Source organism: Saccopteryx bilineata, chromosome 3 (assembly GCF_036850765.1).
Source record: "Saccopteryx bilineata isolate mSacBil1 chromosome 3, mSacBil1_pri_phased_curated, whole genome shotgun sequence".
NCBI lineage: Eukaryota > Metazoa > Chordata > Mammalia > Chiroptera > Emballonuridae > Saccopteryx > Saccopteryx bilineata.
Genome location: NC_089492.1, coordinates 277,370,225 through 277,393,686, shown reverse-complemented (window position 1 = coordinate 277,393,686; position 23,462 = coordinate 277,370,225). Strand labels below are relative to the sequence as shown.

At 43.5% G+C, this 23,462-nt stretch overlaps 1 protein-coding gene across 5 annotated transcripts in view; it reads left to right on the top strand.

Annotated features, from left to right (window-relative positions):
- Positions 1–3,003: 3,003 nt before the first annotated feature.
- Positions 3,004–23,462, top strand: part of ZBTB40 (zinc finger and BTB domain containing 40) — a 65,868-nt gene continuing 45,409 nt past the window's right edge. For 3 of the 5 annotated variants that reach the window (XM_066270158.1, XM_066270154.1, XM_066270155.1), the window contains exons 1-2: positions 3,004–3,172; positions 21,817–21,902. The gene's annotated coding sequence lies outside the window, so the exon portion shown is untranslated. Of the gene's footprint in view, positions 3,173–16,548; positions 16,646–21,816; positions 21,903–23,462 lie in introns of all 5 variants that reach the window. The other 2 variants (XM_066270156.1, XM_066270157.1) reach the window with 2 other exon arrangements.

The window sequence follows — 23,462 nt, the reverse complement described above, 5'->3', positions numbered from 1 at the left end:
TAAGATTTGATTGGAAAAAAAAAAAAAAGATTTGATTGGAAGGCAGAGAGAAGGCAGCAAAGACTGGGAAAAAGAACCAGATTTGGGGAAAAAACATCACCAGGTGGTTGGTTGCTGATGTGAACCCTGAATATGTTAAGTGAGCTAATTTTAATAAAATTATGTCTACTCATCTCTCTGAGTAAATTAAATGTGTTAATTCATGGAAAGCGCTCAGAACAGTGTTCAGCGCACAGTGCTTACTAGAGGGAAACTGTTATCATTATCGTTATTATCTGTCCATCCGCTAGAGGGAAACTGTCATTGTTATCATTATTATCTGTCCATCTACCTACCTACGTATATCTGCCCGGAGACAGAGCAATGCTCATCTATCATGATATGTTACTGCTAAGTGGAAGGGTTTATAGTGATTCTGTTTTTAATTCTCTTATTTGTGTTTTTATGTAATCCATGAATTATTTACAATGAGCATATATATATATATTGTGAAAACTGCAAGTCATTATTCTGGGGGAAAAATTAAGGCTCTGGAGTCAGACTTCCTAGGTTTAAACCCCAACTCCACAGCTTAGTAGCTGTGTTACCTAGAGCAAGTTATTTACTTTCTCGGAGTTGGTTTTTTCCTGCATAAAAGGGGGTAATAATGTTACCTGTCTCATTGGGTGATTATGAGAATTAGATGAGATGATCTAGGTAAAGAGCTTGGCATGGTACCTGGCAGAGAGGAAAAGCAAGATCAATGATGACCACTATTATTAGCTGTAGACGTGGTAGTGGCTGTGTTATTTCCCACTAGGGCAGGGACTAGGTTCTATTCATCCGTGTTCTTGGCAGCTGACAGTCACTCAAGAAGTGGTAGTTTAGCTGGAGCCACCTCAGCCATTGTTTTGGGAACATTTTCTGTCAAGGTAGAGAAAAAGGTGAAAAACCCACAAGTACCTTCCCGGTCAAGGTCAAGGATTGGGCCCTTCTGGAGATTGTGAAGCAATAGTTATTTCTTTAAAAAACTAGAAGCTCTTCTAAGAGATAAAGTTCTTAAAGGGTCCAGCCACTGTTGTCTTATTCTCCAATATGATGGCCAGCTAGAAGCCAGGGCCATTGCTCTCCATGACCCTTTGTTGTTGTTCTTCATGAACTGTAGTCAAGGCATTCCCATGGGAATTTCTAATAACACAAAATGTCAAGTAAACAATTACGGAGAAACTGCAGCCATTTGACCCATTGACTCTGTGTGTGTGGGAGTGTATGGGAGTGAGGGTGGTGGTGGTGGAATTCTTTGCTATGTCTAAAACAATCCTTCAGAGGAAGGGAGTCCTGCCTATGTTTTCTAAATGATATACAACACATATATTTTTGTTTTAAAACATGAAGTAAAATAAAAAATAAAAACTTAAAAAGAAAAACAATTTAAAAACCCCTATTCTTTATAAACATGGTCCCAGGAATTCAGTGTAGGCACAGTGGCCACATTTCTCCTGCTTTCTCTTTCTAGTCCCAATAGAAGGCAGAGTTTTGTCAAGTGGAAAAGGGAGGACAGATTGTGTCTGCAAAGTTCTTCCTGCTGTTTGAGGCTGATAAGCCTCAAGTCATCCATATTCATTTACAGTGCATTGGAATAATACTGTTTTCTTAATCCAGTAATTTGACAAATATTTCTTGAGCACTTACTACATGTGCCAAGCAACACTGTAGGTGTTTGATTGTTTGTTTGCTAAATCTGGTAACCCCATGGTGAGGGCACTCACTAAAGGAGAATGCAGGGATAGTGGAAATAAATGATGAGGAGACACAACACCGTGTGGTGGCTCTAGTGACTACAAAAGCGACTGAATGTCGGCTACAGTACATCTGACCCCAAATGTGGCAGCCATGTGTGAGTGTGATACTGCGAGTGACTGATTGGGCAGGGACAAGAACAGCTGTGTACCTGGTAGGGGCCTGCTAAATACTGGCGCGGTCGATGTGGCAATGAAAGTAGGAGAGCAACAGTGACAGTGAAGACAACTGAAAGGGTGACTGCCGGGCTCACAGTCCAAGTGCTATATTGTCCAGAACTGTTTGAAGTTTGTGGTCCTTGACAGTGTTAGCACATTAGAAATGATGGACCACTGGCAACAACAATGTGAGTGGCAGTCCTGCCCAGAAGATTGAATGTGTGATTAAAAACGGTGACTGAGTCGGTCTGACTCTCAGGATGACTGAATAGTGACACTGCGGTGGTAACAGCTGTAACCATGGAGGGAGCCCGGCATTGTACTGAGACAACTGGAATCAGGCGGCATGACTGGCAGGGACAGAAAAATAGGCTGCGTGTCAGTGACAGAGTGACAGTGTGAAGTTCAGCAGGCCAGCGTGATGTGACTTAACGAACCTGCCACTGTCTGGGTCTGACTGCATCTGTTTGGCTGTGTGAGGGCAGCAAGAGGAGCTCCAACGTGGAAGGCATAGTTGTGTGACAAAGTGCCCAAGAGGGAAACTGAGTAAATGAACGTCTGTGAACACTTCCTCCGAAACCCTCAATACTAGAATTGGGAGGGGGGAGAGGCGGGATTAAATGCCTTCAAGATACCACGATTGGTTGATACAGGCCGGTTAGCCTATCATGTCTGAGCGGTGTCAAGCCTCTCCATCAATGAGAATACATCTGGGGACGAGCCTCTGGTCAGGTCTCTGCCTTGCACATGAACTTGATGTTTTGGGAAAATGGAGAGAAATCTTTTGTGTCTCCTTTACTGCCATTCTTTGAAATAAGATCCGAACCCGCGTACTGCCTCAGCTAGGGACCGTGCAACGGGATTAGAACTTTCCTAAAGGAGTGTGGGGAGAGGCGGGGAAGGTGAGGAGGGGGCTAAGCGGTCAAGGGTCAGACGTCTGTGGCGAGAACAGCTGCCTGCTGGCCCCAGCGCCCTAGCATTGGTGGAGAGCGTGCACGTGGTGCAGGCCCCGCCCCCAGAGACCCGTCCTCACCACGTGACTGTGGCGGGTGCGGAGCAGGCCTGGCCTCTCCCTCACCACTCGTATCCCTTCCGCGCCGGTCTAAGATGGCCGATTTGTGGCGTCTCCAGCGCTGTTGAATGGAGAAATCTTTATTGTTCCCTTCGGGCAGGAGTGTTCGTGTCCTCTATGGCGCTGTCAATAAAGAACGGCAGTTTGAATCGGTGCTGAACAGGTAACCATAGAAACGGGGCTGGGACTCAGCGTGGAGACCCCTTTTGCAGCCGAGGCCGCAGAGGTGCCCTAAATGAGGGATCACAGAGACCCTTCCGCGTGGCGACCTGCCCCGGCTCTGCCTTGTCCTCGCTGCCCTCGCCCTGGGACGCGGGACCCCGGGGGCGGCTCACAGCCTGAGCCCAGCTCTGCTCTGGTCTCTGGCGGAGAAAGGCTGCGGGTCCCACCCAGGCGCCCGCCCCTCGTGGGGCCTCCTCTCCACCCGGGGCCTGTCCCAGCCCTGCGCAGCCTGCTGCTCGGCGCCGCCGGCTGCGCGTCCTCTCGGCCCCATCCCCCTCTCCCACCGAGTCCCTACACCCGCCAAGGGCAATCTGGCTTTGGGCCAGAACCGTGTGCACACTACCCCCCTCCACCCCCACCCCCCGATTTTGTCTGCCAGAAACTAAGGATGGTTTTTACATTTTTAAGTGGTTTGGGGGGAAGAGAATATTCCATACGAATTGTGACAGTTATATGAAATCAAATTTCGGAGCCCATAAGTGGAGTTTTATTGGAACACGGCCACGTTTATTGTGTATGTATTGTCTATGGCTGCTTTCGTGCTACAAGAGCGGAGTTGGGTGGTTGAGTCCGATGGTGCACGGCAATGACCACTTGGCCCACAAAGCCGAAAATATCTGTCTGGCCCTTCCCAGAGAGATTGCCAAACCCTACCCTAGATGCAAGTAGACAGGGTACGTATTGTCCAGCGATTCCTTTGGTCACTGCTCACGTAAGACTTACAGCTGTCCTAGGCACCTAGAGCTCTTTGACAAAACACTTTGACTTCCATTACCTCTTCTGGTCTTAGTGATTTATCATTCAGAGTGGGAATTGTTTCCCCTACCTTAAATGACAATAATACCATCCACCCAGCTCCTACAAAAGTCAAGTGGTTTATTTATATCCATACCCAGCATCTTTTGTGCGAACAATACTTAATGAACAAGTGTCCATGTTTCTGTTTAGGAGGAGGAATCTTAGGTTCTGAGTGTTTAAGCTGTTTAAGGGTGTCCTAGATTGTAGGTCTGGCAAATTAGATCATCCCCGGAAGCCCCCTGCCTGGTGACCCGTGCCTTCTTGCTCTGAGTTTCTTCTTTCAGGTCTCTCAATCTTTTTGGAATTATATCCGAATCTTTATGTGGTTTATGGAGATTTAATTACAACACCAAAGCGAAATATTTCTACTTGTCTAAACTTCCGCCACACCCCTCTTTCTAATTTAGATCTCTTTCTTCTATGGCAGTAGTTCCCAAACCTAGAAACTTGTCACTAGTTGAACAAATGGTTTCAGAACACTCTATGCTTGCATGCATGCATGCATTCATGAATCATTCAGTATTTGTTGAGCACCTACTATGTACTAGGGATGATTCAAGTCCCTGGAAATACAGTGGTAAAAAAACAACAACAATATGATATTTGTCTTTCTACAGAATTTAAATCCTATAGCCTCTTGGACAGATGGTACACAGTAAATAAAAATAATTTCAAATATAGCTGTCATAGCATCATAATAATACAATTAGTAGTTAATATTTATAGAGTGATTCCTGTGAGCCAAGAGCTCTTTGAGCTTGATTTACACTACATGCTTGATTTACATGGATTAGCATTTAACCTTCACACCAACACTGTAACATGGATAGTATTAATACTCCCATTTAAGAGATGAAGCCAGTGAGTCTCAGAGAAGAGAGATGTCCAAGGTTACACAGCTAACGCATTAGGGAACTGGGATCTGTACCTAAGCTGATCATACTCCACCACCCTTTATTATTCCACCTGTTTATCTTTTCTACCAACCTGGGAAGTCCTCAAGGGCAGGGACCACACCTTACCTGTTTTTGTATCAGCTGCTAGCCATTGCTCACAATTGGTCATCTGGTAAATATTAAACAAACAAATCCAGGCTGTTTGTTGACCAAATATTTGAGTGCTTGCTATGTGTGTACCAAGCACCATTGTGCTAGACCATGGGTCGGGAACCTATGGCTCACGAGCCAGATGTGGCTCTTTTGATGGCTGCATCTGGCTCAAAGACAAATCTTTAATAAAATAATGTTAAAAATATAAAACATTCTCATGTATTTCAATCCATTCATTTCCTACCGCTCATGTTCATGGTTGAGGGTAGCTGGAGCCAATCACAGCTGTCCTCCGGGACAACACCAAATTTTTATTGGATAATGCATAACGTACACGGGTCATTGTACGGCTCTCACGAAATTACATTTTAAAATATGTGGCGTTCATGGCTCTCTCAGCCAAAAAGGTTCCTGACCCTGTGCTAGATGCTCTGGTTATCAGAGTGAGGAAGATGGACCTAAAACATAGTGTCTGATTCAGTAAAGAAATAACAAAGTTATTTCAAGTTGTGGTAACTGCTATAAAGGAAAAAAAATTGTGCTAACCTGATACCCTTTTTTACCAAAATGGCCTTGGAAGGCCTCTCTTAAGAGAGGTGGTTTGAGCTGAAATTTGTTGAATGTTGTGGATCCAGTCCAGCAAGAAGGAAAAAAGGAGAGAAGTGGGAGGCAGAACTTTTCAGCAGGTTCGAAGGCTGAGAGCTGGAGGACTGAGAGAAACAGGTGCTGGTGCAGTGGTTCACAGTCCTGTGCTCTGAGTCCCTGGCCGGGAACCCAGCTTTGCTGCTGATAGCGCCTCATGCTCTCTGGGCCAGTTACATAATTAGTTGTCTAATCTGTCAAATGTGGATAATGGTATCTCTCTAAAGAGTTACTGTGTGGATTAAGTTAGAGAAAATGTAGTTAATAGGTTCTGAGTTCTCTTGTTACATATGTTGCCCAACTCCATTCAGAGGAAGCTAACCAAATGTGGCCCCAAATGGAAACATTTAAAATGCTAGATAATAACAAAAATCCAGGAGTGTGTTACAGACAAAATTGAATGCGTGTGTGTATGTGTGTTTCTATTGGGGTAAGGGGGACAGATCTTTTTTTTCTTAATGTTTCTGTTAAGAGTTGAACTTTTTTTTTTTTTTAATTATTTATTTATTCATTCATTTTAGAGAAGAAAGGGAGAGACAGAGGGAGAGAGAGGGGAGAGATAGAGAGAAGGGGAGGAGGAGCTGGAAGCATCAACTCCCATATGTGCCTTGACCAGGCAAGCCCAGGGTTTCGAACCGGCGACCTCAGCATTTCCAGGTCGATGCTTTTATCCACTGCGCCACCACAAGTCAGGCCAAGAGTTGAACTTTTTAAACTGGGGTGAATTTTTTTTTTTCAACCAAATTATACAACTCTCTTTTCAGAGCATTTTTCATCATTTTAGTGTTTTAAGCTCGAAACTTTGTGTTCCTCCTTTGCATGCATGTGCATTTCCTTAAGGCAGTCTAAGAAAATAATAGACTTCAGATTCTAGTTGGTGGTCATCTCAAAATTTGTTTGCATATGATTTGAGGTTTTCTCTGAAAGTTTCAAAAACAATGTTGCATTACTTTCAGTGCCTGCCTATTCAAAGCAGAACACTGAATACTTCAAAGCAAGTAGCAGACTTTGTGTGTGTGTGTGAGAGTGACAGAGTGGGACAGATAGAGACAGAAAGGGAAAGAGATGAGAAGCATCACTTCTTCATTGTGGCACCTTAGTTGTTCATTGACTGCTTTCTCATATGTGCCTTGACCCGGGGTGGGGAGTGTTACAGCAGAGCGAGTGACCCCTTGCTCAAGTCAGCGACCTTGGGCTCAAGCCAGAGACCTAGGGCTTCAAGCCAGTGACCTTGGGTTTCAAGCTAGCAACCTTTGGGCTCAAGCCAGCGACCATGGGGTTATGTCTGTGATCCCATGCTCAAGCCTGCAACCTCGGGGTTTCAAACTTGGGTCCTCCACATCTCGGTCCGATGCTCTATCCACTGTGCCACTGCCTGGTCAGGCAGCAGACTTTTAATGGGTATGAATAATACGAAGTTTGGGCTCATGAACATGAAAAATTACAGAGGCAGTAATACATCAAACAAACTATATAAGATCAGCAATGTTAAGTTTTGCTTTAAACTGTATCCAGTAACCAGATGGCACATGCCATCAGAAAGTATAATCTAGCCCAGCAAATGGAGCACAGAACTGAACAGAGAGTGGCATTTTAATGCAATGTTAAACAACAAGCCCTGAATTAAATTGCTATTTTAGGTTTGGGTGGGACCTTCACATTAAAAGTATTGCAGTTTTACTCTGTGATTTGGGTCTATTGGGTTCCAGGAAAGAGTAAGTGGTAACAGTAGCTTTGAAAGATAATATAAAACTGCAGGAAGAGCCAGGGCATACTGATTTGTTTTTCACTCTCTTTTATTTCAGTTCAAAGCCTCATTACAGACAGGCAGCGCGGGAAAAAGAGCCACACTTTGGCAATATTCAGCTGCTTTTGGAGACTGAGGAAGACAGTATAAGCAAAGTGTGGCTTGTTTTCTTGGACTATCTATCTGCAAAGATGCTTTGAACTAAAATAAAATAGATTGAAAAACAAATTGGTATGCCCTGTTGCCTCATACTGAGTATTTACAGTACCCTTCTGCAGTTCTGCGTGTTCCTGCACCCTGGGCGCAGGCAGTGACCCCTGAGCCTCTCTCAGCTCTTCAAGAGACTGAGCTCTTTGATTTTTACAAGGACGTTGAGTTGGGATATATGGTTTTCTGTATCTCCCATAGCCTGCCTTCTAAAGTCGTCATCTTGATAATGTGGAAAAAGCAAGCTATAACCACCCAGAGGAAAAATTAAATATTAAGGGCATTTAAATTCAGAGATGAGATTGTCCCTTTTTGAAAGGCATGCAGAGGGTGCAGTATTTCATGGCAGAGAGCATGCATATCTGAGATTCCTGCAGGCCCCGAAGGAGAGAAGGGGAAGGGAAAAAAAGCCAGCTTACCCAACCTTTCCCTAATGTTGTTATCCCCTTGATCATGTTGTCAGATCCTCAAAGCCATGACACCAAGTATTTTATTTCCTTAGATGAAGTAAATATGTTATAGCTAATCCACATGAGGTGGAGATTGTTAATCTAGGGTGGACAGTTCTGTCTCAAGGGATCCATGAACCCTTTTAATTTGCCTGCACATTTGTGTGAATGTCATTTTTCTGGGGAGAGAGCCCATTACATTAATCAGATCTCAGTCCTTGAACCTCAAAGAGTACAGAGCCAACAGTGAAACATCACATCACCAGATCTAAGTAGTGATGAGACTTCCCTGAAAATTACTTTCTAGTTTTTCCCAATGTCCCAACACTATTTAAAGTTCTTAGCTTTTCTCCACTGATTTTAGGTGCAGTCTTTTTCTTGGATATAAGCTCTTGTATGCATTTGGATTACTGGATTTTCTGTTGTGTTCCATTGGTTTATCAGTTCATATGTCATTACAAAAGCATTATAATTTTAGAGCCTTTTGATTTGTTTTACCATCTGGAAGGGCTCTTTTTTTCATATTTCACTTTTTCAAGGTTTTCTTGGCAGTTTTTGCTTATTTATTCTGCCATGCGAAGTTTATAATCAATTTGTCCAGTTTCAGGAGGAAAGAACTTGATGGCATTTTTATTGAGACCATGTTAGCTTAGGGAGAACAGACATCTTTATGATATTGAGTCTTCCTAGTCAAGATCATGGTTTGTCCTTCCATTTGCTCAAGGATGCTTTGATGATTTTTCAGGAGTGCTTTATTGTACCGCAGGAGGTCCAGACCCAGAATATTGATCTGGAGTTGTTGCAGGTTCCCAAAGAAACCCCAAGGAAGGCTGGATGGAGCAGACATAACCTTTATTACTTACATACAGGGGCAACACCAATATTGACGTCGCTGAAAGTGCTGCCCTCGCTGGGTGTGGGTGGGGTTGTGGTGTAAATACCTAAGCCCTGGGCAGTTACTCAAGCGAAACTCTTTGTCTACGTGCTTGCAAGCAGATGAGCAGATGCGGAGGGGGGAGGCTACCTACCATTCTGTGCTGTCCCTTCTTGATGCATATCTGGTGACTCAGTTCCATTTCTCTTACCCTCTATCTCATGGCCCCGGGTCAGGATCCATGATCAGGGCGCCGTGCGGCTGAGGGGGGGGAAGGGCCATGCCCAGCATCGACCCTACCTTTATGTTTTTGCTTATATAAAATTTGTATGCTTCTTGTTCAGCTTATTAGGCTTTCATTCTTAATTTAAAATAATTATTTTCTTGAGAATCCCGCCAGAACTTCTCAGTGAAATCACATACACCCCTATGCTCCAAACTTAAAGCGTATCTATCGTTCTGTTTGGTTCTATGGTATCTAAAGCCCATCTTGTTATCTTGTCTCCCTCAAAACACCTTCTGTTGTCTGCCTGCCTCTCTCTCCCATTCTCACTTGGACTCTGTGTCAGCTCAGAGTTGTGGAATGGGCGAGTGGAGCAGGAAGGGGAAAAGGAGAGCGGGGAATGGGAAGCCTGCCCTCTGCAGCCAGCAGCTCCCGGCTCATAGTATTTTGTTCTCTTTAGCCACATCCCAGAACTTTAACAGATAACTTATCGGTAAGATCAGTACCGTTGATTAAACATCTACAATGCCAGGCATTGCACTGTGTGTTTTCACATACTTATTTCTTGTAATCCGTACAGCAGATAAGCAAGAGGTACTATTATTCCCATTTAAAAAATTATGGAAATTTCGAATATACAAAAGTAAGAATAACATTGTGCGCTCCTCCCCTATATGTGTCAGTTCCATTTTACACACGAGAAAACAGGTTTGAAAAGGTTAAGTAACTCAAAGTTACAAAGCTAAAGTCAGTTTTAGAACCTAACTCTTTTTTAGTTCCTTATTGTTTTTCAAATTTTAAATTCCAGCTGGGTAGGTCAGTGGTCGGCAGACTCATTAGTCAACAGCCAAATATCAACAGTACAACGGTCGAAATTTCTTTTGAGAGCCAAATTTGTTAAGCTTAAACTATATAAGTAGGTACGTTCCTTATCGAGGTAGCGCCCACACGTGGTATTTTGTGGAAGAGCCACACTCAAGGGACCAAAGAGCCGCATGTGGCTCGCGAGCCGGTTTGCTGACCAGGCGCGTAGGGAAAAGTGGAAGGAAGATAGTCAAGAGCCACTCCTCTGAACTCAGACTGGTTGTACATAGTTTATTAGTCGTCCCCTCTCACCCTTCTAACGCATGTCGCAGATACTGCCCTCACTTGTACCATTTGCTAGCAGTAAGCCCTCCTGTCATTACTCCTGTTTTGTGCTCTGCTCACCCTTTGCCTTCTCTTTGTCTGCTTTTATTCTTGTGGTTTGATTAGTTGGTTTTTAAAGCCCTGCTACTGTTTGGAGTGCCCAGCATGATGTCAGGAACATAGTAGGAAATTACAAATTTAAATAACAGTGAAACTTACTGCTCTTATACAGTTAGCCTATAGCTTGCTGTGGTACTATAACTTCTGCATGTTGCTCTGTAGTCCTGGCAGTCATTAAATTTGACCACCCAGACACCAGCTGCTTACATAGATGACACTGCTGTCCGCCGCCCTCCGTTCCAGTCAGACTCAGACCAGAGGGAGCCTCTCTGGGGTCAGAGTCCAGGACAGCAGACTGATTGGCCCCTAGAGTTCGGGATTGTTTTCCTGGGCAGCAATGGTTAGGGTGATGTTTTCCATGTCTTCCTTTGAACATTTTTGAGCAACTACTGTAGAATCCCATAGGCTCTTTTCTAAAGTTAAAGACAATTTTTTTTTAGCTCCTTAACCCTCCCTGGTGGTGGATGAGAGAAAGATAGAGATGAAAATAATCTCCATTTCTTCAAAGACAAAAGAAGCTTACAGCACTAGGAGGAGAATGGAGCTCATTGTGAAGTGTACATAGTGCTGAAGGTTGGCTGACCCGAGTAGTATAATAGGATGGAATGCAGGGAGCATGATCTCTTCAGTGCTCCTGTTACTTAACTAAGGAGGCAGGAGGATAGAGGGATTTTAAGCTGCACGTGGCCTCTTCCCAGCTGTGCTGTAAGCTCCTCGCAAGCAGGGACTGTGCTGAGGTTCTTGTCTGTGTAGTGTCAAACCTCAGTTCAGGACACTTGGCTGACCTCGGTCAGTAAAGCTCTGCTGGACACACTGTCCACTGAGGATCCTGGGAAATAGGGTCTTGGAGTCATGCTGCGGGTGAATGGGCTTCACATCCCCCCCACGGCACTGTGCCCAGCTGCGTGGCCTTGGACAAGCGGGGGCTGGAGAAATGTGTGTGTAGTGCCTCACACAGCACAGTATAAATACATGCTAAGTAATGTCGTCTGCCCTTACTTAAAAATTACCTCATTAACTGTGTGTCATTGCAGTGCCTCTGAACAAAGAAGTTACCACAGAAGTGGAGGAAGACTCTAGGATCTTTTTAAATCCCTGAGCTTGGGCATTGTACAGTGCTAAAGGTTTCAACTTCAGAGTCAGACAGCGTGGGTTCATTGACTGACTGCCACTCACTGGCTTTGTGATTTGGGCCAAGCCATTTAATCTCTCTAGGCCGCCACCTTCTCAGGTGAAAGTGGAGTTAATAATAGTGACTACCTCACAGGTTTTGTAAAAAATTATATAAGGCCACTCATGCAAAGTTCTTGGCACGGTGCCTGGGATATAAAAATCTTGGTAAATGTTAGCTACATATTGTTAGGTCACTACCTTAACCCTTCTGAACTGTGTCTGTGTCTTTGTCCTTTCCAAAATGTCTTCCACGTTGCTTTCCACTTCGAATATATAGCTCAGCTATGGGTAACAGGAAGCGTCTCAGTTCTGGCATTCGTTTACTAGATAGAAGGCCTTAAAAACACTTTACTTCTCAAGACTTCAGTTTCTCATCTACAAAATGTGGGAATTGGACCAGGTGCTTTAGGAATTTCTTTGTATCTTCTCTTAATTTTCAGTGAGTTTAGGCTTTGAATGAAATGTCTGATGATAGCTCAGAGATATATGTGTTGAGAGGCCTAGCCCTCTTCACTCTCTCTCCCTTTCCTATCTGACTCCAGGTAACTACTTCCATCAGTACTGCCTAGGAACCTGTCTCATTTCTCCCTTCCCTGTGTTATTAATGCAAGTCATATTTTTATAATAATAGCAGCTAACACTTAGGAGTGTTTACTGTTGATAGGTACTTTGCTAAAACAATTCAGATGCATTCCTTTCTCTTCACACCAAAGCTGTGAAGGCATTAAGGCTCACAGTAATTGAAGTGACTTGCCCAAGGTCACTAAGCCTTCAGAATCTGCCAAATCAGAGTTCATGCTCTAAAATTACTGCTTTCCAATGAAATGTTCTCATTGCAAAACTTTTCCAATTTGATTGCCTCAAAATACTATTAATGGTTTAATTTGCATTTTTAATTATTCATAAAGGTGAACATTTTTATTTTTTTTAAACTTTTTATTTCTTTTGTGAACTATCTATCCATTTAAGAAATTACACTGTTAGCCTGGCCGGATAGCTTGGTTGATTAGAACATTTTTCCAAAGCACAGAGGTTGCTGGTTCGATCCCCGGTCAAGGACACATACAGGAGCAGCTGGATGTTCCTGTCCTTCTCTGTCTCTCTTTCATTCTCTTTCTCTGTCTCTCCCTCCCTTCCTCTCTCACTAAAATGAATAAGTAAAAAAGTTTAAATAAAAAAAGAAATTACAATGTTAATGTTTTCCTTATTGATTTGTTCTTTCTCTTTTAATATTAACTACTTATTTTTCACTTCATATGATGGTTTTTTGGAGAAAGTTTACATTGTATGTAGTCAAACCAGTTGATCATTTGTGAATTCCTTTTGTCTCCTGTAGACATAGAAAGGCCTCCTTCATACTGATCTGGTGAAATAGTCACTGATATATTATCTTTTATTAAATTATCACTTAAAATATTTTTTGTTTTGTTTTTAAGTCATAAATCTACCTTACAGATCTACTAATGACAGTAGATTGGGAAATTTGCAATGATATATTCCCTGAGATACTTTTGGGCAGTTTTATGGCCCAAGGATAATGATTTTCTCATTCTCATTGAAAGAGCTATCAGTTGTGATATTTAATCAATGTTCAAAGAAAAAACTGTATGTATGCTGTGTACATACTGAGTGTCGTGGCCACGAGTCTGAGAGACACATCGGAAGCCCTCCTCCTAGAGGGCGTTTGTTTTGTTTTGTTTTGTTTTGTTTTTTTTGTATTTTTCTGAAGCTGGAAACAGGAAGAGACAGTCAGACAGACTCCTGCATGCGCCCGACCGGGATCCACCCGGCACGCCCACCAGGGGCAATGCTCTGCCCCTCCGGGGCGTCCCTCTGCCGCGACCAGAGCCACTCTAGCGCCTGGGGCAGAGGCCAAGGAGCCATCCCTAGCGCCCGGGCCATCTTTGCTCCAATGGAGCCTTGGCTGCGGGAGGGGAAGAGAGAGACAGAGAGGAAGGAGGGGGTGGGGGTGGAGAAGCAAATGGGCGCTTCTCCTATGTGCCCTGGCCAGGAATCGAACCTGGGTCCCCCGCACGCCAGGCCGACGCTCTACCGCTGAACCAACCGGCCAGGGCCCTAGAGGGCGTTTTTGTATATTGTATACTCAGGAGCTTGGGAGTTTGGTTCAAGTACTGGCCCGAAAACCTGGGTCCTGAGTCTGGCTCTGCCATTATTGAATTCTATCAATTTCTTTTTTTTTTTTTTTTTGTATTTTTCTGAAGTTGGAAACGGGGAGGCAGTCAGACAGACTCCCGCATGTGCGGGACCAGGATCCACCCGGCACGCCCACCAGGGGGCGATGCTCTGCCCATCTGGGGCATTGCTCTGCCGTAATCAGAGCCATTCTAGCGCCTGAGGCAGAGGCCACAGAGCCATCCCCAGCAACCGGGCAAACTTTGCTCCAATGGAGCCTTGGCTGCGGGAGGGGAAGAAAGAGACAGAGAGGAAGGAGAGGGGGAGGGGTGGAGAAGCAGATGGGCGCTTCCCCTGTGTGCCCTGGCCGGAAATCGAACCCGGGACTCCTGCATGCCAGGCCGACGCTCTACCAATGAGCTAACTGGCCAGGGCCAATTTCTTCATCTGTAAAATGATAGGGCTGAATTAATAGTCTCTAAAACTAATTCTAATCGCAGACTTCTCTGATTTCTATTACCTTTCTGATTAGGAATCATTTCATGTATGTTTGATCTTGATAAACAGTTATTTAAGTTTAAATGGGTGATGTGTGGCAGAGTGACAAGGGACAGAGGACGTGGGGAGGAAGAGCAGGTTCAGGGACAGAGGGAAGGTGTGGAGGACTGAGGCTGGGAGAGCCAGTGACAGGTCAATGGCCCAGATGGAAGTGAGCTGGCCGGAGAGTCTGAAGTGAGTTGAGAGCTTCGTTGGGCTTGAACTCCTGGAAGGAGTGGCTCTGAGCTGCTGTAGATGGGTGTCTGGGCACCAACAGAGAAGCCTGCGGGCTGCAGCAGCCCGCTCCTTAAATCCTCAGGGAGATTGGGAAATGAGCATGTGGCCACTGCTGTTAGGTACCTGCACGAGGTTACCTCAAGGACAAGGCTGAGTCCAGCTGTATCAAAAGAGACTGGAGCCACAAAAGAGTCCACGGTCTTGGTGATGGAGGTGTACATTGATCCCAGACTATCTGCCCAGTGTGGAGGCCAGGCATTTACTTCCATGGCAAAGGCAGGTGCACCGGGCTTCCAGTGAACGTAGCATACAGTCTCTTCTGTGGTTCTTAAAAGGCCTTCTGATGATGCTTGACCCCACTGCCTTTTTTTTTTTTTTTAACAGATAACTGCAAAGAGTAGTCAGATTCCAATAGTAAATGAACTAATAAATTGACTTTCTGATTTATGGTTCTTATGAGGTTAGACAGTGCTATCTAACCTTCCCACGTCCAATTAACTCTGAGACTTTTACAGGATAGGGTTTTTGTACCTACAAGGTTGACAGCCAGACCAGACCTTAGTTCAAGCCATTGAGGGAAGTCTCCCGGCAACCAGCCAGTCGGCCGGCTGGTTCCAGCTGCTCTCTTTCCCAGATGCACATCTCTATCCCTCTCAGCAGAGACCAGCGGAAGGAACAGGGCGACTCAGAGGCAGGTGCTCCTGCCAGGCCCTCCAGAGTACCTCTTTGTCTGTGATAGGCCTCGAGGAGTGGCAGCCATGAATCCAGAAATCCTGTCAAGACTACGGTAGTAATTAAGAACCAGGCAGACCTGCATTTGAGCTCTGCTCAAGATTCTTTGGCTGTGAGACTTGGGCAAGTTGCATTACTTATTGGTCATTAGTTTCCTCACCTGGAAATTAGGGGTAGTAATGCTATCTACCTCATAGGTGTGGTAGGGGGGTTAAGTGGAAGAGTGTTGGGATACAGTGCTGCACACCATGACCATCACAGGGCAGCTGATGACCTGACCAAAGGCGTCCAAGAGACTCAAAGATATGAAAATAGCAGAGACCAGTGGGTTGGGCAGTTTAATGACCTCCACTTCACCCTGTTGATAAGGAAGGGATTCTTATTCCAGGGATATGGCCGAACACACAACAGAGGACACTGGCAGATGAGACTGACAGCAGTTTATCAGTCAGATAGACCCCAGCCCCGGAGGAAGACACAGCCTGCCGTGCCAGCTCACACGGGACTACACTCAGGAGCGGCAGAGCTGGGGCTGTGGATGGCAGGCTGTGTAAGAGTAAGAGGATTGAGTGCCTTCTGGTTCCTGGCAGGGGATGTGATTGGTTTATTTGAAAAATTGGGGGGCTGCCAGGGAACTAAATTACTGCGCTCAGGGGTAAGCAGGAACTGTGTACCCTGTCCCTCTGATAAGAAGGATTGTTTGTCTATGGGACCTTGTCCACGGGAGCAGAGCAGGTAGTTTTGTGATTTGGTCCTTTGAGGCTCCCGGATTTTACCAGATGTCAAGGCAGCACATACTATTGATCCTTAATTTTAGACTTTATACTAGGAAAGAGAATACAGACCTTGAGATGCTATTTAATACCATTTTCAGGGGATCTGAGTAGGAAGCTATGGAATATGGAAGGTAAGTAGAGTTGTCTGATTCCAGACGGAAGACTGACAGCCCAGAGGCTGGAAAGGATATGTCACAAGTGGGTCATATGTAGTGTCATGAACCAAGAGCTCTTCCCTGTATTCATTTCAGCACACATTTATCGATAGGCTGTACCATCCTAGGCCCTTCCAAGGCTTACGTAGGCTCAGCAGACCACTTGACTCTAGATCAGGAGCAGTGTGATCTCTGGTTACTTTGACAGTAGTCAGGGGACCTGGGCTAGTCCTGGAAGCCCAGGTTGCGGAAATGCATTTTAAAGGAGTCTGGGTTGGTGCCAGTCACAGAGCTGTTCACCTAAGGCCTGGTTAATGAAATCCTCCATGTTTTGTAGGTTTATTCCCAGAGCTATTCCGAAGTTTGTTTCTCTGGCTGGAGCCAAGAGCAGGTGCAGAAGGAAGGATTTGAGGATGACTTGTTACTTTTTAGAGGTAAAGGGTTGCTTAAAACATTATCTAATAATTATATGTAAAAAACTGAGATTTGAGAACAGATAATGCCATATAGTCCTTTGTGACTCAGAGAGGGTCCTTGGACCCAACAGTATTTGCACATAAAAGTTTGAGAAACCGTTCTAGTGGATTGAGGGTGTGGGCTTTAGCATCAGGCCAGCTGGAGTGAAATCTCAGTTCCTCCACTGATTAGCTATGTGATCTTGGGCCTGTTTCTTAACTTCATCACTATCAGGACTTATTTTAAATTGGGTGTGACTATCTTGCCAGGCTGTTAGTACTAAAGGGGGTAATGTGTAAAGAGTACTTAGAAACATAAGGTACTTAATTACTAATAGGTCTTATTAGTGGTTATTTGATGACTAATATCCTAGTATAATTTGGTAGACTGTGAAAAGAAAGAGCAGAATATTAGGACTAACTCTGTTGTGAGACATGAATTGGTAACTGAGAAAAGTGTGGGCTCCTGAGCTAATGGGGCAGTGAATGTGGTTGGCTCACCTACCAGTTCCCTCAGGGTGAGACTGTAAGTATACTTGTTAAGTGACCAAGAATTGACAGCTATAGTTTTTAATGGCTGCTGAGCTCTTAGAGGGAGATAATCTGGGCAGTGATAGCTAAGCCTTGGCATCCAGTGAGGCCTCTGCATTATAAAGGAAAGAACCCGTGGCTTGGGAATTAGGACCTGGGCTCTTTTCTGCCCTTTATGAGCTCTGTGGTTTATAATAAGGCGTTTGGCATCCCTGAGCTGGAGCCTTCTGTAAAGTGAGGATAAAGGGGATGATGAGACTCAAGTCCTAGTATATAAATAAGGTATTATTACCTTAGCATCATCCCAGCTTGGTTTCTGCCGTAGAGCTCAGCAGACAGCCTCCCAAACCCCGAAAGGTGAATTTTATGCCTGCTTCATTCGCTTTAGAATCTTCAGTACTGGAGTTCTTCAGAGCTGTTCTGGCTACCTGGATTTCCCAGTGAGCAGGATGTACCTGAGGAAAGCACACAGGTCATTCAGGTGTTGCTGCAAACCTCGGGGACTAGGACAGTAGTAGACTAGCATTTGGGATGGAATGATGATGGTAGTGATAACATTAGAAATAACAATGACAATACATATAAGAAGGTAACTACCATAAACCCGGAAGTGTCAAATACAAAAATCTTCATCCTTTACACTATAAATCGCTACCTTTTAGACCCTTGGTGTAAGAGAAAAGACCAAATGACAGCTGCTTTTGAAGTTGAGAAATCTGGGCCTGCTAAAAGCTACAGTCACCCTTTTCTAACCTCACCGTCCTCCTTGCGTTCTCAGAAATAATTGCGAGTGGTTCTCTTTTAACTTAGCGGATTCCTTAGATACCGTACATTTTAAATCATCTTTTTGTGTGTGGCAAATGCCCCATTCCTCATCTCTAAACGTGTGATCTTTGCTCTCATTATGTTGAGAGTGCCTGTTATTTCACCTGATTCTGGTTGTTTGTGAGATACTAAATAGCCATGGGGTTAAAGCTGATTCAGATCAAAGAACAACTCTGCCTCTCAGGACCTCAGTTTCCTCCCTTAAAAAGGGAAGAGATTGCACTAAGGTCATTTGGTCATATGACAAGAGTACGTGATGGGTAAAGTAATGAACTTCTGTCTGCTGAAAGCTGTGAACAGGGCTCAGCAAGACCCCTTCCAGCTTTCTGGTTCCAGCAGAGCCTAGGCATCAAGACAGAAGTAAAAACTGTGTACAGGAGATAAGGATTATCAATAGCAACAGTGAAAAAATACTTTAAGGTAGCATCGAGCGAGACCATAGGAGAGACCTTGAGATAGATGTTCCCCAGGTAGAGTACAGAATTGTTAGGGGAACCTGAATAGAGGACCCTTGATCAAGTATTAGAGTGGCTTTTATCTCTTGAATGTTGGAATACAGAAATCAGGCAGAGGTGGGCCCAGCTTCTGCTCCATGGACCTCCAGTTGTTTAGTGGTAGACAATATATATAGGATGCCTGTTCTTCCTTCCCATTGCTAGTCACTTTTCCTTATTAGCCCATCCTGCCTGTCACCAGGAAAGCTCTGCTTTCACTGTGCTGTTTCTATTTCAGAAGCTCCTCCCTCAGAGTAGATACAAGCCCCTCTGCTCATTTTCTGGCTCCCCTAACCTAGGCAGCTTGTGCTCCACATTTTCCTCTTACCATGGATGTTTTTTGGAGACCCACCCCAGCCAGCACAGTGTCCATAGTAATAATGGCAACTAGAGTACTTGTTGGATACCTTTCCACTGCCAGATGCAGTATCCATTATTTTCAGCACACATGCCAAGTGCCCTCTTCTGGGACTGGGTCCACGGTTCTCCCCATCTGTAGTTCTTTACCTTTTCACCCTTGCCTGTTGAAATTGTACCTAACTGGCATATACCTGCTCCAGCCCTTCCACCTTCCTTGCTGCTCACTGCGATTGATTTTTTTCCCCTTCTCTTTCTCCTTTCCCTCTTCTTGTCTTTTGTGGATTGAGTCTTTAAAGAGTTCTGTTTAGGCCCTGGCTGGTTGGCTCAATGGTAGAGCGTCGGCCTGGCGTGCAGAAGTCCCAGGTTCGATTCCGGGCCAGGGCACACAGGAGAAGTGCCCATCTGCTTCTCCACCCCTCCCCCTCTCCTTCCTCTCTGTCTCTCTCTTCCCCTCCCGCAGCCAAGGCTCCATTGGAGCAAAGATGGCCTGGGCGCTGGGGATGGCTCCTTGGCCTCTGCCCCAGGCGCTAGAGTGGCTCTGGTCCCGACAGAGCTAGGCCTCGGAGGGGCAGAGTATCCCCCCCTGGTGGGCAGAGCGTCGCCCCCTGGTGGGCGTGCAGGGTGGATCCCCGTCGGGTGCATGTGGGAGTTTGTCTGACTGTCTATCCCCTTTCCAGCTTCAGGAAAAAAAAAAAAAGAGTTCTGTTTATTGGGGTGGGGGGAGGGGGCGAGAAAGGAGAGAGGGGGTGGGGGAGGGGAGGGGCACAAAGAAAACCAGATAGAAGGTAACAGAAGACAATTTGACTTTGGGGGAGGGGTATACAGCACAATCAAATGTCAAAATAACCTGGAGATGTTTTCTCTCAACATATGTACCCTGATTTATCAATGTCACTGCATTAAATTTAATAAAAAAAAAAAAAGGAAAAAAAAAAGAGTTCTGTTTATTGATCATTCCAGTGTTGGGTCAATTTTATTACAAACTTCCTGTGGACAAGGATCTTGTTTTATATTTCTCTTGGTTCCCACACAGCACCTAGCAATGTGCTGAGTAAATAGTAGGCAATTGACCCATAAATAATTATTGGTTGACATGTGTATTGCTGGCTGAAGACTTATGGGAAAATAAGTACAGTGAATTGGAGAAGAGTGGGTCCTGAGGCCCAGTAAAGAGTCTGTTAATCTCCAGGAGTGGCAGCAGAGGCCTTTGTTTGAGTGCTTTGCTAAGGACGTTGCCAGCAATTGTGGATTTCAGAACATTTATCTTTTTAAATTAAGCAATACATATCGAAACTATAAATTTTTATATTCCTCTTTGTTGGTTAAAGGGATTCCACATTTTCTACCAACTATGACTTAGTTCTTACTTTTGTGTTCTGGGTTTTCTCCTATATGTAACTGTTGTTTCTTTGTAACTTAAAGAATCTTCAAACTTCCAGTTCATTTTTGGGAGTAGAATAAAATTATAAATAAATAGATAGATAGACAGGTAGATAGATAAAATATATATTCTTTGTGCTTCCTTTAGAAAGCTGGCCTACTTTTCATTTTCAGTTGAATTCCCATTTGTGTTCTGGGTCATTATGCAGCTCTTGGTTCAACCAATTAAGTTTTTCTTTCTATGTATCTTTATTCTATATCAGTATAGTCTTTTCTTGAAGCTTTAATATTGTTCCTTTGAGGAACATTCATCATTCTGGTACTCTTCTGTTACTTAAATGTTCTTCCCCTGGGACCTTTGACAATTTTCCCAAGCCTAGCAATTTCAGTAAGTGCTTAATAACATGATTTAGGTTGCCTCTATAGGAGAATCTACAGGATTCCCTTAGAGATTTCCAACATGCAGTGTTTACACTATAGTTTCTTAACTCTGAAAAGCACACTTTTGTGACATTCTATATAGTGCCATATTCTCTCTTCTCCTTTTCACTTCCTTGCAAAGGGAGTTATAGGTAAACTCAGTAAAATGTGTTAGAGGCTTTCACATTTTAGTTGTGTGATTAGCAAAGTATAGTTTAGCCTTTATAGTATATTTCAGCATCCCCAAATCACTATTGTATTCCTCATGATTATATATTAGATTTATTTAATAACAGTAGTCTGCACCCGAAAGTGGTCTACAAAGATTATATAATTTAATTGTTTATTTACAGATAGATGTTTTAGCTGTCGTGTCAAATCACTAGTTCAGAACTTTAACGAGAATGATTCACAGCTTCTCTTAGTAGTAATAATAACAGCTAACACATGTAGTATTTATCATGTGCTAAGCACTGTTTTAAGTATAAATATGCCCACACATTAATTCTCCTATAAACAATATTTAGCTGGGTTTTTTCTTCTTTTTTTTTAATCTAATGAGAGAATCTCTCTTCCTTTTAACAACAAAGTTTAATCTGCTTCTTTATTATAATTACTAATACATTTAGACTTATTTCTGCCACCTTAAGTTGTTTTTTGTTTACTGCACTCTCTTTGCCCTCCTTTTCCCCTTCATCCACTTGCTGTTGGATCAGTGACATTGTCTTGGTTCCCTTTTGTACCTCTTGTTTGCAAATACTTATTTACCTTTTTGTCCCCTTTTATCCTTACCTGTTAACATACATCACTTAACAAAGGTTAAAGTTAATCATTATTTTGTCATCTCCTTGACCTTGGAACACCTAACTCTAGTCTGCCTTCTTTCATCTTCCATGTTGTTGATTTTATTTATTTATTTATTTATTTATTTTATTCATTTTAGAGAGAAGAGAGGGAGGGAGAGAGAGAGAGAGAGAGAGGAGAGAGAGACAGGGGGGAGGAGCTGAAAGCATCAACTCCCATATGTGCCTTGACCAGGCAAGCCCAGGGCTTCGAACCGGTGACCCCAGCATTTCCAGGTCGACGCTTTATCCACTGTGCCACCACAGGTCAGGCCATGTTGTTGATTTTTAATTTCAGGGAGGAAGTGGAGTTTTAAGCACCTCTGAGCCAGACTGCCTGAGCTTGGACCCTAACTCTGCCACACACCAGTTGTGTAACACTTGGTAAGTGTAACCTCTGTGCCACAATTTTCTTATCTATAAAATGGGGATAATAAGAGTACCTACTTCATAGAGTTGTTAAAAGGATTAAATGAGTTAATATAAGTAAAACATTTAGAATAGTGCCTGGCACATAGTATTTAATAAGTGGTAGGTACTATGGTTTTCATTATTCTACATTGTATTTAACTTCCTCTTCCCATACTCATTTTTAAATAGCCAGTGCATTTTAGGTATACTAACACATTTCTTAATTTCGGGTTTATTGAGCTATAATTGACATGCAGTACAGTGGGCTTAAGTTTTATATTTTAAGAGTTTTGACAAATCATCTACTCTTTAGTGACCACCCAAAATAAGATGTAGAAAATTTCCATTTCCCTGAAAGTTCCTTTGTGTCTCTTTCTGTTTGGGTCCCTTCCCCACATTACCCAAACAATCTCTGCAACCACTATCTGATTTTTATCACCATAGATTAATTTTGCCTGTACATATATTACCTATAAGTTAAGTCATGTAAGTATGTGCCTGATTTTGACTAAACATAATATTTTGAAGACTTATCCATGTTGTTGCTGGAATCATTCTTTACTATAAGAAACCTCTCCAGGGGTCTCAAACTCGCGGCCCGCGGGCCGCATGCGGCTTACTTAATTTTATCCAAAATATTTTGAACTTCGTGGATTAGTCTGCGGGCCACACAAAATTGTTTGGCGGGCCGCGAGTTTGAGACCCATGCGCCTGACCTGTGGTGGCGCAGTGGATAAAGCGTCGACCTGGAAATGCTGAGGTCGCCAGTTCGAAACCCTGGGCTTGCCTGGTCAAGGCACATATGGGAGTTGATGCTTCCAGCTCCTTCCCCCCCTTCTCTCTCTCTGTGTCTCTCCTCTCTCTCAGTCTCTCCCTCTCCTCTCTAAAAAAAATGAATAAATTAAAAAAATAAATTAAAGAAACCTCTACTCTACACAGTTCTCCCAAGTAGTTACACCATTTACACTCCCACCAGCGATGTATGAGAGTTTTAGTCATGCCACATCCTCACCAATATTTAGTGTTATCAGTCTTTCTGATTTTAACTTTTCTAGTGGATATTTTTAGCAATCTCTTTGCTTGCTACTTGCTTTTTTTCTTTTACATTGTATCCCTTCTTTCTGATTCTTTTTCCTGCTTATAGTAATTCTTTTAATGATAGTCTATGAGTCCCTTATCCTTGTCTAAAGATGATTTTATTTTTATTTTTTTAATTTTTTAATTTATTGCTTGATTTTAGTGAGAGAGGAAGGGGGAGAGAGGGAGGGAGAAAGAGAGAAAGGAAGTAAAATTGATCTATTTCTGTATGTGCCCTGACGGGATTAAACCAACAACCTCTGTGCTTTGGGACGATGCTCTAAACAACCAAGTGATCCAGCCAGGGCTAAAGATGATTTTATTTCAAACTGGATATAGATACTTGGTTGATCATTATTTTCCTTAACATTTGAAAACTTGTTTCATTTTCTTCTGACATCTGATTTTATTAATAAGTCTGTATCAGTTCAATTGTCATTCTCTTATAAGTGATAT